Source organism: Chiloscyllium plagiosum, chromosome 18 (genome assembly GCF_004010195.1).
Source record: "Chiloscyllium plagiosum isolate BGI_BamShark_2017 chromosome 18, ASM401019v2, whole genome shotgun sequence".
In the NCBI taxonomy this organism is placed as follows: Eukaryota; Metazoa; Chordata; class Chondrichthyes; order Orectolobiformes; family Hemiscylliidae; genus Chiloscyllium; species Chiloscyllium plagiosum.
The window spans coordinates 26,653,222-26,667,984 of NC_057727.1; the positions used below are offsets into that span (position 1 = coordinate 26,653,222).

Below are 14,763 nucleotides of genomic sequence, written 5' to 3' on the forward strand. Positions count from 1 at the left end.
AGTGTTCCTCACTCCTGTTCATTCCTCTCTGTCCATCCCAACAATTGAGTAAATATTGTATTTGAAGCAAGGCGCAGCAAATGGAGAAGAGGGAGGCTGCGCGGGGCATCAGTGGAGAGGGGGAAGAGGGACGCTGCGCGGGGCATCAGTGGAGAGGGGGAAGAGGGACGCTGCATGGGGCATCAGTGGAGAGGGGAAGAGGGACACTGCACAGGGCATCAGTTGGGTGGGGTAAGAGGGTTGCTGCACAGGGCATCAGTTGGGTGGGGGAAGAGGGATGCTGCACGGGGCATCAGTTGTGTGGGGGAAGAGGGACGCTGCATGGAGCATCAGGAGGGAGGGGAAGAGGGATGCTGCGCAGTGCATCAGCCGAGAAGGGGAAGAGGGATGCTGCAAGGGGCATCAGCGGAGAAGGGGAAGAGGGACGCTGCACGGGGCATCAGCGGAGAAGGGGAAGAGGGACACTGCGCGGGGCATCAGTGGTGAAGGGGAAGAGGGTCGCTGCACGGGGCATCAGTAGGGAGGGAGAAGAGAGACAATGCACCAGCCATCAGTAAGAGTGGGGAAGAAGGTCACTACATAGGGCATCAGTGAAGGGATGGGGAGGAAGGAGGTTGCAAGCAGCATCCATGGAAGAGGAGGCTGCAAGGGGAAACAGATAGAGATGAGGCCTGCTGATCGACTCTCAAATAGTGCTGCACTCCGTCAATTCTGACCCCATTAGGTGAGACAGCGGCTCAGTATTGACCCTCTGTTAGTAATGCAACCTCTCAGTTCTGATCCACTCACAGTGAGGCACTCTCTCTAAATGTGTGGCACCCACTCAATTCTGACCCCTTACAATGATCACAGGATGAGGACAGAGGCAGTACTGAAGCACTGTCAGAGGGTTAGTACTGAGTGAGTATCTCCTTTTCAGAGGGACAGTACTGAGGGAGTGCATCATTGTCAGATGTCAATACTGTGGCAATGCGTCTGCAATAGTGTCATAATTAAGGGAGTATCACACAATTGGAGAGTCAGCACTGAGGCGCTGTATTGCAGTTCTATCAGAGGGTCAGCACTGAGGGAGTATCACACTGTCAGTGGGTGAGCATTGAGGTATTGAAGCACTTTCAGAGCACCAAAACTGAAACTGAGGATCAAAACTGTGGTACTGCATACTTGTCAGAGCGTCAATACTGAGGCAATGTCTCATTGTAAGGGTGTCAGCACTGACCAAGTGCCAAACCATTACAGGGTCAGTACTGAGGTATCACAGCACTGTCAGCAGGTCAATTGTGACGCAGTGCCACATTGTCAGAGGGTCAGTAATGAGGCAGTGCCTGTTTATTCGAGTTGATACTGGGACAGTGATCCATTGTAAAGGGATCAGAAATGAGGGTATGTCACATGCTTAGAGCATCAGTCCTGAAGTAGAGTAGCACTGTAAGTCCTGAAAAAGAGCATCATAATAAGAGGGTCAAAACTGTGCGAGTGCCTTACTGTCAGAGATTCATTTCTAAGAATGTACTGAGGTATTGCATTTCTATCAGAGGGTTAGCACTGAGGGAGTGCCTCACTGTCAGATGGTCAATACTGAGGCAGAACCTCATTGTAATAAGGTCAGAATTGAGGGGTTGCCTCATTGCCAGAGGGTCAGTTCTGAGGCAGTGCCCCTTTGCTAGAGGGTCAATACTGAGGCAGTGCCTCGTTGTAAAGGGGTCAGAACGCAGGGAGTGTCACACAATTAGAGGACTGTCCTGAGGCCTTGCAGCACCATCAGATGGTCAGAACTGAGGGAGTGCCTCGTTATCAGAGGGTCAGAATTGTGCGAGTGTATTATTGTCAGTGGCTAACTTCTGAGGCCGCGCCTCATTGCTGGAGGGCCAGTCCTGAAGGAGTGTCTCACTGGCAGAGGGTCAATACAGAGATAGTGCCTCATTATGCAGGGGTCAGAATTGAGGGAGTGCTTGCATTTAGAGGGTGAGTACTGAGGTACTGCAGCACAGTAAATGGAAGATTGATACTGTGCAGTAATTTTCCTATTTATTGATACCTGCCCCATCTGTCCCATTTAGTTCTGTTCCATTGCTCTAAATTATTGGCTTCTTGTGCTCGTTCTTCAATTTACTGGCACCATACACCAATTCTCCTACAGTGTTTCCAGATGCCCTTATTCCATTTAATGCTTCTCTGCAAAGATTCTCCCACTTAGACGTCAGTTCTCAGACGATCAAGGGGCAGTAGATGGAGAAGAGGGGCACTGCAAGGGGCAGTGGATGGAGAACACGCATGCTGCACAGGTCGTCAGCGGGGGGGGGGGGGAGACGCTGCAAGGGGCAGTGAATGGAGGAGGTAGGCTGCAAAGGGCAGTGGATGGAGAAGAGGGAGGCTGCAAGAAGGGAGGGGATGTGAAGATGATAAGTGATTGGGTGGAAAGGAAGGCTGCAAGGGGTCATGAAAGTGAGGTTGTGGGTTGGCTTCACAGAGTAGGAGTCTGCCAGATGCAGGGTGGGGGGAGCTCAGTGTAATGGAAAGCTACAAGGAGCATGTGGGAAAGGAGTCTACAAGTGGCTCGGGGAGCTGAAAGGAGGAGGGTGCATGGGGCTGGAAGAAATGCGGGGCAGCAAGAGCAGGGAGAAGTGATAGATTACAAGGGGCTGGGGGAAGTGAGAGGCTGCAAGCGGCAGGGAAAAGTGAGAGGCTAATAATTTATCACATTTGAAGTGGGAAACTGGGATTACTGAAGGAAGGATTGAACCAGAATTACAAAATTAATGTGACAAATTAAATGATTCAAATTCTGACAGATTTCCTGATGTGATTCCACACTCTTTCAGTTACCATAAGACATTAAGAATTAGGAACAAAATTAAGTTCTATCTATCTATTGAGTCTGGTCCATCATTCAATTATGGCTGATATGCTTCTGGACCTCATTCTCCTGCCTTCTCCCCATAATCCTTGATCCCCTTACTCATCAAGAAACTATCTATCACTATCTTAAATACACTCAATGACTTGGCCTTCACAGCCTCTGCAGCTATAGGTTCCACAAATTAACCACCTACTGGTTGAAGAAATTCCTCCTCATTTCCGTTCTTTCCTTTGCTCTGAGGCTGTGCCCTTGGGGTCTAGTCTCTCCTACTAGTGGAAACACCTTCTCCACATCCACTTCAGACCTCTCAGTATTCTGTAAGTTTCAACAGGATCCCACCTCATGCTTTTCAACTCCACTGAATACAGACCTAGAGTCTTCAACTGCTCTTGGTATGACAAGCCCTTCATCCCTCGAATCATTCTTGCAACCACAAGTTATTAACATTCGAGGATTTCACAAATACCAACATTACTGTATCTATATAAAAGATATATATATATGACATACATTTAGACTTTAGGAAATTTACAATTTTTAAAATGTCAGGTGTCATAAACAAGTCTGTGGAACATATTTTGAGAGTGCTACCACAGTAGAAAACTGGGGAAGAAAGCCTCAAAGTACTGATGAATGCAATCACTTGTGTCTTTCCTTCCATTTGCTCCACTATAAACCGAAATGATCTCTAAGTTATACAGAGAAATAAAAACTGAGGAAAGTTCACCGGACCTGAAACGTTAACTTTGATTTCCCTTCACAGATGCTGCCAGACCTGCTGAACTTTTCCAGCAACTTTTGTTTTTGTTTCTGATTTATAACATTGACAGTTCTTTCAGTTTTTGTGAAGAAAAATATTCATTTCCAAAGTAGCTTGCAGCAAGCTGACATTTGTGATTGCACAAAAATTAGCAATTCAAAGTTAAATGTTAATTAAAATGTTAAAATATTGAATTTACACATTTACTACATGCTTCAAACCTTATTTAGTTGCAGTGTCAATCTTTGTCTTGTAAAGCCTGTAAAGCCATAGACAGAACTTGCCTTAATTTTCTTAAAAGGACATTCGAATCAATCAACATTTTATGCCACTTTCAGAATCTGATGATGTACACTAATACAGAATTCCCATGAGAAAAAGAAAGTCAAAATTTCAAGGCATTTTTAAGTTTAAAAAAGTAGTAAGAGAGTTGAATCTACCACCAAGCATAGCTTGCAGTCTAAAAGTTTCCATGTAATTGCCTGCTTTTACCAGCAATGTATGTAATACTTTAAATGTTTAGAATCTAAAAGTTGAAGTTGTAAATTGGAAAAAGGCCAATTTTGACGGTATTAGGCAAGAACTTTCGAAAGCTGATTTGGAGCAGATGTTCGCAGGTAAAGGACGGCTGGAAAATGGGAAGCCTTCAGAAATGAGATAACAAGAATCCAGAAAAAGTATATTCCTGGTAGGGTGAAAGGAAAGGCTGGTAGGTATAGGGAATGCTGGATGACTAAAGAAATTGAGAGTTCGGTTAAGAAAAAGAAGGAAGCATATGTCAGGTATAGACAGGATAAATCGAGTGAATCCTTAGAAGAGTATAAAGAAAGTAGGATTATACTTAAGAGCGAAATCAGGAGGGCAAAAAGGGGACATGAGATAGCTTTGGCAAATAGAATTAAGGAGAATCCAAAGAGTTTTTACAAATACACTGAGGACAAAAGAGTAACTAGGGAGAGAATAGGGCCCCTCAAAGATCAGCAAGGCGGCCTTTGTGTGGAGCTGCAGAAAATGGGGGAGATACTAAATGAGTATTTTGCATTAGTATTTACTGTGGAAAAAGATATGGAAGATATAAACTGTGCGGAAATAGATGGTGACATCTTGCAAAATGTCCATATTACAGAGGAGGAAGTGCTGGATGTCTTGAAATGCATAAAAGTGGATAAATCCCCAGGACCTGATCAGGTGTACCCAAGAACTCTGTGGGAAGCTAGAGAAGTGATTGATGGGCCTCTTGCTGAGATATTTGTATCATCGATAGTCACAGGTGAGGTGCCGGAAGACTAGAGGTTGGCTTACGTGGTGCCACTGTTTAAAAAGGGTGGTAAGGACAAGCCAGGGAACTACAGACCGGTGAGCCTGACCTCGGTGGTGGGCAAGTTGTTGGAGGGAATCCTGAAGGACAGGATGTACATGTATTTGGAAAGGCAAAGACTAATTAGGGATAGTCAACATGGCTTTGTGCATGGGAAATTATGTCTCACAAACTTGATTGAGTTTTTTGAGGAAGTAACAAAGAGGATTGATGAGGGCAGAGCAGTAGATGTGATCTATATGGACTTCAGTAAGGCGTTCGACAAGACTCCCCATGGGAGACTGATTAGCAAGGTTAGATCTCATGGAATACAGGGAGAACTAGCCATTTGGATACAGAACTGGCTCAAAGGTAGAAGACAGAGGGTGGTGGTGGAGGGTTGTTTTTCAGACCGGAGGCCTGTGACCAGTGGAGTGCCACCAGGATCAGTGCTGGGTCCTCTACTTTTTGTCATTTACATAAATGATTTGGATGCGAGCATAAGAGGTACAGTTAGTAAGTTTGCAGATGACACCAAAATTGGAGGTGTAGTGGACAGCGAACAGGGTTACCTCAGATTACAACAGGAGCTGGACCAGATAGGCCAATGGGCTGAGAAGTGGCAGATAGAGTTTAATTCAGATAAATTTGAGGTGCTGCATTTTGGGAAAGCAAATCTTAGCAGGACTTATGCACTTAATGGTAAGGTCCCAGAGAGTGTTGCTGAACAAAGAGACCTTGGAGTGCAGGTTCATAGCTCCTTGAAATTGGAGTCATAGGTAGATAGGATAGTGAAGAAGACATTTGGTATGCTTTCCTTTATTGGTCAGAGTATTGAGTACAGGAGTCGGGAAGTCATGTTGTGGCTGTACAGGACATTGGTTAGGCTATTATTGGAATATTGCATGCAGTTCTGGTCTCCTTCCTATTAGAAAGATGTTGTGAAACTTGAAAGGGTTCAGAAAAGATTTACAAGGATGTTGCCAGGGTTGGAGGATTTGAGCTATAGAGAGAGGCTGAACAGGCTGGGGCTGTTTTCCCTGGAATGTTGGAGGCTGAGGGGTGACCTTATATAGGTATACAAAATTATGAGGGGCATGGTTAGGGTAAATAGGCAAAGTCTTTTTCCTGGGGTCGAGGAATCCAGAACTAGAGGGCATAGGTTTAGGGTGAGAGGGGAAAGATATAAAAGAGACCTAAGGGGCAACTTTTTCACGCAGAGGGTGGTACGTGTATGGAATGAGCAGCCAGAGGAAGTGGTAGAGGCTGGTACATTTGCAACATTTAAGAGGCAGTTGGATGGGTATATGAATAGGAAGGGTTTGGAGGGATATGGGCAGGGTACTGGCAGGTGGGACTAGATTGGGTTGGGGTATCTGGCCGGCATGGACGAGTTGGACCGAACGGTCTGCTTCCACGCTGTTAATCTTTATGACTCTAAAATACCCAATAGAATATCATCTTATCTTCCCAGAACACTAACTACTGTTGATTCAGTATTTTATTTATCCTATCAGAACTACATCTATTTACATAGGAAAATATCATATTCCATTAGTATAGATTCTTTAAGATTTGTGTTTTCTTGTAATGTTAAGTGCAGGATTGTTGCAATCTCAAAATGTTTGATAAATACCAATGAGCAACAAATCTTTCTATACCTGTTTTCAAGACAATTATTTGGCAAGTCACAGAACAACAGAGTTAATGTGTTGTTTAACAACTGTAAGTATTGGCAACAGTCAACAGCAAGCACAGAGAAGAACACTGGTGTGAAAGCCTTAGGTTTAAACTGGACTAATTTTGATGACTCATACAGGTCGGAGACAAATTCCCAAGAAGTTTTCACTCCAAGTCAACCTGGGTTTCAAACGGGCTTATTGTCTCTCACTGAAGATGTCACAGTTTTGTACATTACTAAGATACTTGTACCATTGTGTACAAGCTATTTGTAACTGTATGGGACAGGAAGGAAAGACCAAAGGATCATTACCTATCGATCATTGTTCATATGTTTGTATGCAAATATGAACATCATGTAATCCTTGCTCAGTAAATGTGCACAAAGGCAACAGCAGTTTTCACAGCAGAAAAGCTTCAGCTGAAACAATGGACAGAATAACACATCTATTGGGTTGCAATGCATTCAGACACAATGCTGATCTAAAAATAGTGTATGGAGCATATATAATTATTAATAGTTATTTGAAAAAACAAAGCACAAAATTGGCAAATACCGTACCAGATGTTACAAATTTGCAACAGTGAAAACTCCTGCTCCCTTTAACATAGTAAACTGCATCCAAGAATACAGTGACAAAGGTAATTAATTCTGGAACAGAAATAGATCATTCAGCCAGCCAAGCCTACTTTGCCATTTAAACAATGATACAGAGAATGATACAGATTCCCTACAGTGGGGAAACAGGCCTTCAGCCCAACAAGTCCACACAAACCTCCAATCAGTAACCCACCCAGACCCATTCCCCTACTGCTCTACATTTACCCCAGACTAATACACCTAACCTACATATCCCTGAACACTATGGACAATTTTAATGTGGTCAATTCACCTAACCTGCACATATTCATCTAGGCAATTATTTTGATATTCCAAGCAATTCTGAAACATGGTGTTCCAAATGTGAAACCAAGACTTCTCAAGCCTACCTACACTGCCTGTGTCTTCTGGTACATTACTATAATAACAGTAAATATGCAGTATAACATTTTAACTTACATAAGGATTGTAATACCCGATACATTTCATCGGCAAAAATTATTTTAAAAAGAAAGCAACATAGACCTACAATGGCTGCAATAGTCACCTGACCACTGGTTGCAGCAAGCTTTGTGAGACTCATGTTGAATAAATTTAGCTGTTGCACTCAAGCTAATATTTCTACCTAAAAACATCAAAACCAGGTCAGAGCCCACATTAAAGAAATCTGCATCGCCTGGATGTAGGTTTGCTCAATGAGCTGGAAGGTTCATTTTCAGACGTTTCATCACCATACTAGGTAATATCTTCAGTGAGCCTCCAGATGAAGCACTGATGGTATAGCCCGCTTTCTATTTATATGTTTGGGTTTCCTTGCGTTGGTGATATCATTACCTCTGGTGATGCCATTTCCTGTTCTTTTCTCAGAGGGTGGTAAATGGGATCCAAGTCAATGTGTTTGTTGATAGAGTTCCAGTTGGAATGCCATGCTTCTAGGAATTCTCGTGCGTGTCTTTGTTTGGCTTGTCCTAGGATAAATGTGTTGTCCCAGTCGAAGCGGTGTCCTTTCTCACCCATATGTAAGGAGACTAGTGAGATAGGGTCATTTCTTTTTGTGGTTAGTTGATGTTCATATATCCTGGTGGCTACTTTTCTGCCTGTTTGTCCAATGTGGTGATTGTTACAGTACTTGCAAGGTATTTTGTAAATGACATTAACTTTGCTTGTTGTCTGTATAGGGTCTTTCAAGTTCATTAGCTGCTGTTTTAGTGTGTTGGTGGGTTTGGGGGCTACCATGATGCTAAGGGGTCTGAGTAGTCTGGCATTTACGAGATGTCTTTGATGTAGGGGAGAGTGACTAGGATTTCTGGACATGTTTTGTCTGCTTGTTTGGGTTTGTTGCTGAGAAATTGGCAGACATTGTTCATGAGGTACCCGTTCTTTTTGAATACACTGTATAGGTAATTTTCCTCTGCTCTTCATAGTTCCTCCGTGCTGCAGCGTGTAGTGGCTCATTGTGGTTCTAATGCAGCTTTGTTTGTGGATGCTGGGATGATTGTTTCTGTAGTTCAATACTTGGTCCGTACGTGTAGTTTTCCTGTAGACACTGGTTTGAAGTTCACTATTGGCTGTTCGCTCTACTGCAACATCTAGGAATGGCAGTTTGTTGGTGTTTTCCTCCTCTTTAGTTAATCTTATGCCAGTAAGGGTATTATTATTGATCTTGAAGGTTTCCTCTAATTTGTATTTTTTAGTGATGACAAAGGTGTCATCTATGTAGCGGACCCAAAGTTTGGGTTGGATGGTTGGCAGAGCTGTTTGTTCAAGTCTCTGCATTACTGTCTCTGCTAAGAACCCTGATTTGGAGATCCCATGGGTGTTCCGTTGGTTTGACTTAAGGTTTTGCTGTTGAAGGTGAAGTGGCTGGTAAGGCATAGGACCACTAGCTTGATGATATTGTCCTTACTAATTAAGTTGGTGGTGTTTGGGATATGTGTCTTTGGTTCTTCTAATAGTGTAGTCAGTGTTTCCTTGGCCAGGTTGATGGTGATGGATGTGAACAGGGCTGTTACATCTTAGGAGACCATTATTTCATCGTCTTCTATCTTGGTGTCCTTAATGGTCTTCAGGAACTCTTGGGTGGAGTGGATGGAGTGGCGTGAGCCTTCCACTAAGTGTTTTAGTCTTTGGTGTAGCTCCTTGACCAATCTGTAAGTTGGTGTTCCAGGTAGCAAGACTATGGGTTTGAGGATAGGTCCTGGTTTGTGAACTTTGCGTAATCCCTAGAAGCATTGTGTGTTGGACACCTACAGACAAACCAACGGAACACCCATGGGATCTCTGATATCAGGGTTCTTAGCAGAGGCAGTAATGCAGAGACTCTAACAAACAGCACTGCCACCATCCAACACAAACTTTGGGACTGCTACGTAGAGGCCACCCTTGTCATCACTAAAAGAAACAAATTAAAGGAAACCTTCAAGATCAACAATAATACCCGTTGTGGCATAAAATTTACTAAAGGGTAAGAAAACGACAATAAACTGCCATTCCTAGACATCGCAGTAGAGCAAGCAGCCATGGGGAACTTCAAACCAGTGTCTACAGGAAAATAACACATACGGACTAAATATTGAACTTCAGAAGTAATCATCCCAACATCCACAAACAAAGCTGCATTAGAACCACAATGAGCTGCAGCACGGAGAAACTACGAAGAGCAGAGGAAAATTAACTATACAGTGTATTCAAAAAGAACGGGTACCCCATGAACTTAGTCTGCCAATTTCTCAGCAACAAACCCAAACAAGCAGACAAAACATGTCCAGAAACCCTAGCCACTCTCCCTTACATCAAAGACATCTCGGAAATGACTGCCAGACTACTCAGACCCCTTAGCATCATGGTAGCCCACAAACCCACCAACACATTAAAAGTAGCTAATTAACTTGAAAAACTCTATAGAGACAACAAGCAAAAGTAATGCCATTTACTTGTAAGAACTGTAACAAACACCACATTGGACAAACAGGCAGAAAAGTAGCCAATAGGATACATGAACATCAACTAGCCACAAAAAGACATGACCTACTCTCACTAGTATCCTTACATCTGGATGAGGAGGGACACCACTTCGACTGGGACACGCACAAGAATTCCTAGAAGCATGGCATTCCAACTGGAACTATGTCAACAAACACATTGACTTTGATCCCATTTACCACCCCTGGGAAAAAGAACAGGAAATGACATCACCAGAGGAAATGACATCACAAGAGGAAATGACATCATCGACCCAAGGAAACACAAACAGAAAGCGGGCTATACCACCAGTGTTTCATTTGGAGGCTTACTGAAGAGGTTATCTAGTATGGTGACAAAACGTCCTAAAATGAACCTTCCAGCTCAGCGAGCAAACCTACATCCAGAATCTCAACCTGAGCTACAAATCTTCTCGAAATTCACTATCTGTATCTCCTGTTTATTTCTCACATGTACTACATGTATTATAATTTCACATAATGGGCATATACATGGCTTTTCTATCAGTTAGCCAATCTGGAAAGACACTGGAGTTATACTCCAGAACACATACTAAAACCATATTGCAACAGCTGCTTTTCAGCAATACAACAGAGAGAGTACATGGATTCACAACAGCAGAACCTAGAAGGCTTAGTCCTTCTTTCTTCCTATCTACTTCTCTCATCATTTAGAAAAGACTGTTTGATATAAAAGCAACTTGAGCATGCACATTCAAAGATATCCATAAATTCATCTATTGCTGCAGGTACGTGACAATAATTAATCAACTGTGGCTTCAGATTTTAAACTTAACACCTGAAACATCTGTTTGGCTGAAAAACCTTTATTACTCCTATCTGTACCAGACACATCCTTTTAAATTTCTTACCTGTGTTTCTGCGTATGTTTGATGTCGCATTTTATCTTTTCTTGTGTTAGCAGATAATAAAGTTCTTTATTCTTTCACTCAAGAAAAACTTGGTAATTGGCTTCTTCATTTTCTAGCGATCTATATTTTAAGTGTGATAGCTGCGTGCTAAAAAGAAATAAAAATATTTTTTGCGACTGACTAAGAAGAGGTTAGTCAGCTAGTCGTCACAACATGACTCATAAAAAGTTAGCATGCAGGAAAAGCAAGTGATTAAAAAAACAAATGAAATACAGTTGTTTATTGCAAGGGAATGATTAAAAGTAGGAAAGTTTTACTGTAGTTATACAGGTTGTTTATGAGACTACATCTGAATTAACACATATATTCTTGGTCACCTTATTTAAAAAGATAGAATTGCATGATAAGTAGTTTAGAGATTCACTAGACTCACTGCAAAATGAAAGGGTTATCTTATGTGGAAAGGCTAGCCAGATTATGCCTTGACCACTGGAGTTTAAAAAATGAGAGATAATCTTATTGAAATGTATAAACGATCCTGAGGGAAAGTAGCCATGTCATGTCATTGTTACAGGATTAGAATTAAATGAACACACTTTTTAAAAAATTTTCTTAGATGAATAACTATCTCATTGAATTTGGACTGGATTAATAAATGGGGCATTACAAATCTCAGAGGCAGTACAGGAGTTGGGGAGAGTGGAAATGCATTAGGAATTTAACCGAACCACATCACAGAAGACAGTTGTGGCTTATTGTAAATCATACGTCACATAATAAGTGTCCTTGAACAATATATATATATTGGGGGTTCTCTCTTGCTGCATGCTGTTAGGCCAATTAAAATATATAAGATGTGGTCCCAAAAAGTTTTGTTTTTCCACATAAGCTGTAACAAATAGGAATATTTTACTTAAGGGGTGATTGAATCTACTTTCCTGTTTTCAAATTCTCTGAATGGTGTATTGAAATATGATATAGATGGATGATGACAAAAGAAAAAAAATCAAAAAGTGTAGACAAAAAGTAAATCAAATGACAGTTGAAATACAATAAACACTGATCTTGCTCATATCATAGAAGTTGGCTCAATTAAAATGAATTTACAAGATGCAGTTTGCCTATATTAAGTTGATTGATAGTGAATTGCAACTGCACTGGGTAGCCTCGAGGGACTGTTAAGAAATAGTATGAATTATTTCACGCAGAGAAACGTACCGTCAGGCAATCAATCATAAAACGACATTAGCAACATCCATACCTATAACATTTAAATGCCATTTAAACATAAATAATCCAGACTCATTTCAGACTCAAGTTTGATTTGCTCAACATCCACTTGTGATACTGTTCTTAGAAGATCCGTACTCTCGCTATTTCCACTTGCTTGCTGTCATGGTATACATTTCATCTTCACTCAAGTTCACATGGCACAGATTAAGTCATGTATCATTGCATCTTACACCCCATGTTAAACTGTCCACTACCAGTAATAAGACAAATAGTAAGCAAGTCTGAAAAGACAACTCATGGAATTGGGATGCTAATTCAAGATACATCTGAGAAGAAATGTTTTGTTCTTTCAAAGGGTCGTTAGTCTGTGGAATTCTCTTTCCACAGAGTAGTGGAGGCAATGTCATTGAATATTTTTAAGGCTGAGTTAGGCAGATTCTTGATTGATAAACGAGTCTAAGATTTCAAGGAACAGACTGCAAACTAGAGTTAAAACCTAATCAGGTCAATTTAACAAGCAGAATACCAGGCTCAAAGGGCTGAATGATTGACTCCTGCTCCTAGTTTACATGGCTATACATCCTTGATAGAAAATTGGCAACAGTCTACAGACTCTATAGCTTTGTAGCAAACCATTAAGATATTTATAACAATGCAATATTTTTCATCTTCACATGTTAATTTTGCTGAGGAAATATTTATAATACATTTACTTTATCACTGGAAACAGATTGCAAAACATCTTCATAATGGCTATTCAGATTCATAACCCCTTTATGGTATAGACAACTCCAATGTTCCAACACAGAAACATTCAAATAGCAATCAGTATTTTCCTACCCCTTTGAAAGGTCCACAGTCTATGTTTTGTTAAAACTAGAAAATTTGTATGGCCTCGACTACTGATTTAAATTGATATAAGTATTTAATAAAACTGCTTTGTTAGGCTACTTCAGACAACGTAGATATATAGAACAGTACAATAAATATAAATGACTTGCATGAAAATATAGGTGGCCTGATTAATAAATTTGCAGATGACATGAAAATTGGCAGATTTATGGATAATGAGAAAAGTTGTTAAAGGATTAAGCAGCATATAGATCAGTTGAAAAGTTGAGCAGAGAAACGGCAGATGGAGTTTAATCTGGACAAGTGTAAGGTGATGCATTTTGGGACTTCAAATGCATGAGGAAAATAGGCAGTAAATGGCAAGATCCTTGGGTGCAATGACATACAGAAGGATCGTGGGGCACACGTCCACAACTCCCTGAAGTGGCAACCTGCATGGATAAGTGATAAAGAAGACATACACGGCATGTTTGCCTTCATCGGTCAGGGCAGTGAGTATAAAAGATGGTAAGCTATGTTGCAACTGTATAAAACTTTAGTTCAACCATATTTGGAGTACTGTATGCAGTTCAGATCGCCACACAATAGGAAGGATTGATATCTTTGAAAATGGTGTAAAAGAGGTTTACTAGGATGTTGCCTGAATAGGAGTGCATTTGCTTTCAGAAGAGGTTGGAAAAACTTGGATTTTTGTTGCTCGAGTATCAGAAGCTGAGGGGTGGCCTGATAAACTCATATAAAATGATGAAAGGCATGGACAGTGTGGATAGTCAAGAGTGTTTTCCCAAGGTGAACATGTTAAATACTAGGGGACACAGGTTTAAGGTGAGTGTGGAATATTTTAAAGGAGATGTGCAAGGCAAGCCTTGTACAGAAGGTAAGTAGCATACGGAGAAACAAACATTGGAGTTTGACTCTATCAACAAACAAATCAAAGGCATTTGTTACTTTTACAAGACTATATTTACATACATTTGGAGCACATGGTGGTAGGGATGGAAGTTATTATGGCAGTCATGTTGTTAACACTTAATGTAGTAAATGTCCAGATTATAGAGGAGGACGTGCTGGATGTCTTGAAACGGTTAAAAGTGGATAAATCCCCAGGACCTGATCAGGTGTACCCGAGAACTCTGGGGAAGCTAGAGAAGTGATTGCTGGGCCTCTTGCTGATATATTTGTATCATCGATAGTCACAGGTGAGGTGCCGAAGACTTGAGGTTGGCTAACGTGGTGCCACTGTTTAAGAAGAGCAGTAAAGACAAGCCAGGGAACTATAGACCGGTAGGCCTAACCTCGGTGGTGGGCAAGTTGTTGGATGGAATCCTGAGGGACAGGATGTACATGTATTTGGAAAAGCAAGGACTGATTAGGGATAGTCGACATGGCTTTGTGCGTGGGAAATTATGTCTCACAAACTTGATTGAGTTTTTTGAAGAAGTAACAAAGAAGATTGATGAGGGCAGAGCAGTAGATGTGATCTATATGGACTTCAGTAAGGCGTTCGACAAGGTTCTCCATGGGAGACTGATAAGCAAGGTTAGATCTCACGGAAAACAGGGAGAACTAGCCATTTGGATACAGAACTGGCTCAAAGATAGAAGACAGAGGGTGGTGGTGGAGGGTT

At 41.5% G+C, this 14,763-nt stretch overlaps 1 protein-coding gene across 6 annotated transcripts in view; it reads right to left on the bottom strand.

Moving 5' to 3' along the window:
• ptpdc1a (protein tyrosine phosphatase domain containing 1a) overlaps positions 1-14,763 on the bottom strand; it is a 146,209-nt gene that overhangs the window by 86,668 nt on the left and 44,778 nt on the right. For 2 of the 6 annotated variants that reach the window (XM_043708011.1, XM_043708010.1), the window contains one exon: positions 11,052-11,198. The exons of the other annotated variants lie outside the window; for them this stretch is intronic. The gene's annotated coding sequence lies outside the window, so the exon portion shown is untranslated. The remainder of the gene's footprint in view (positions 1-11,051; positions 11,199-14,763) is intronic. 6 annotated transcript variants of the gene reach the window in all.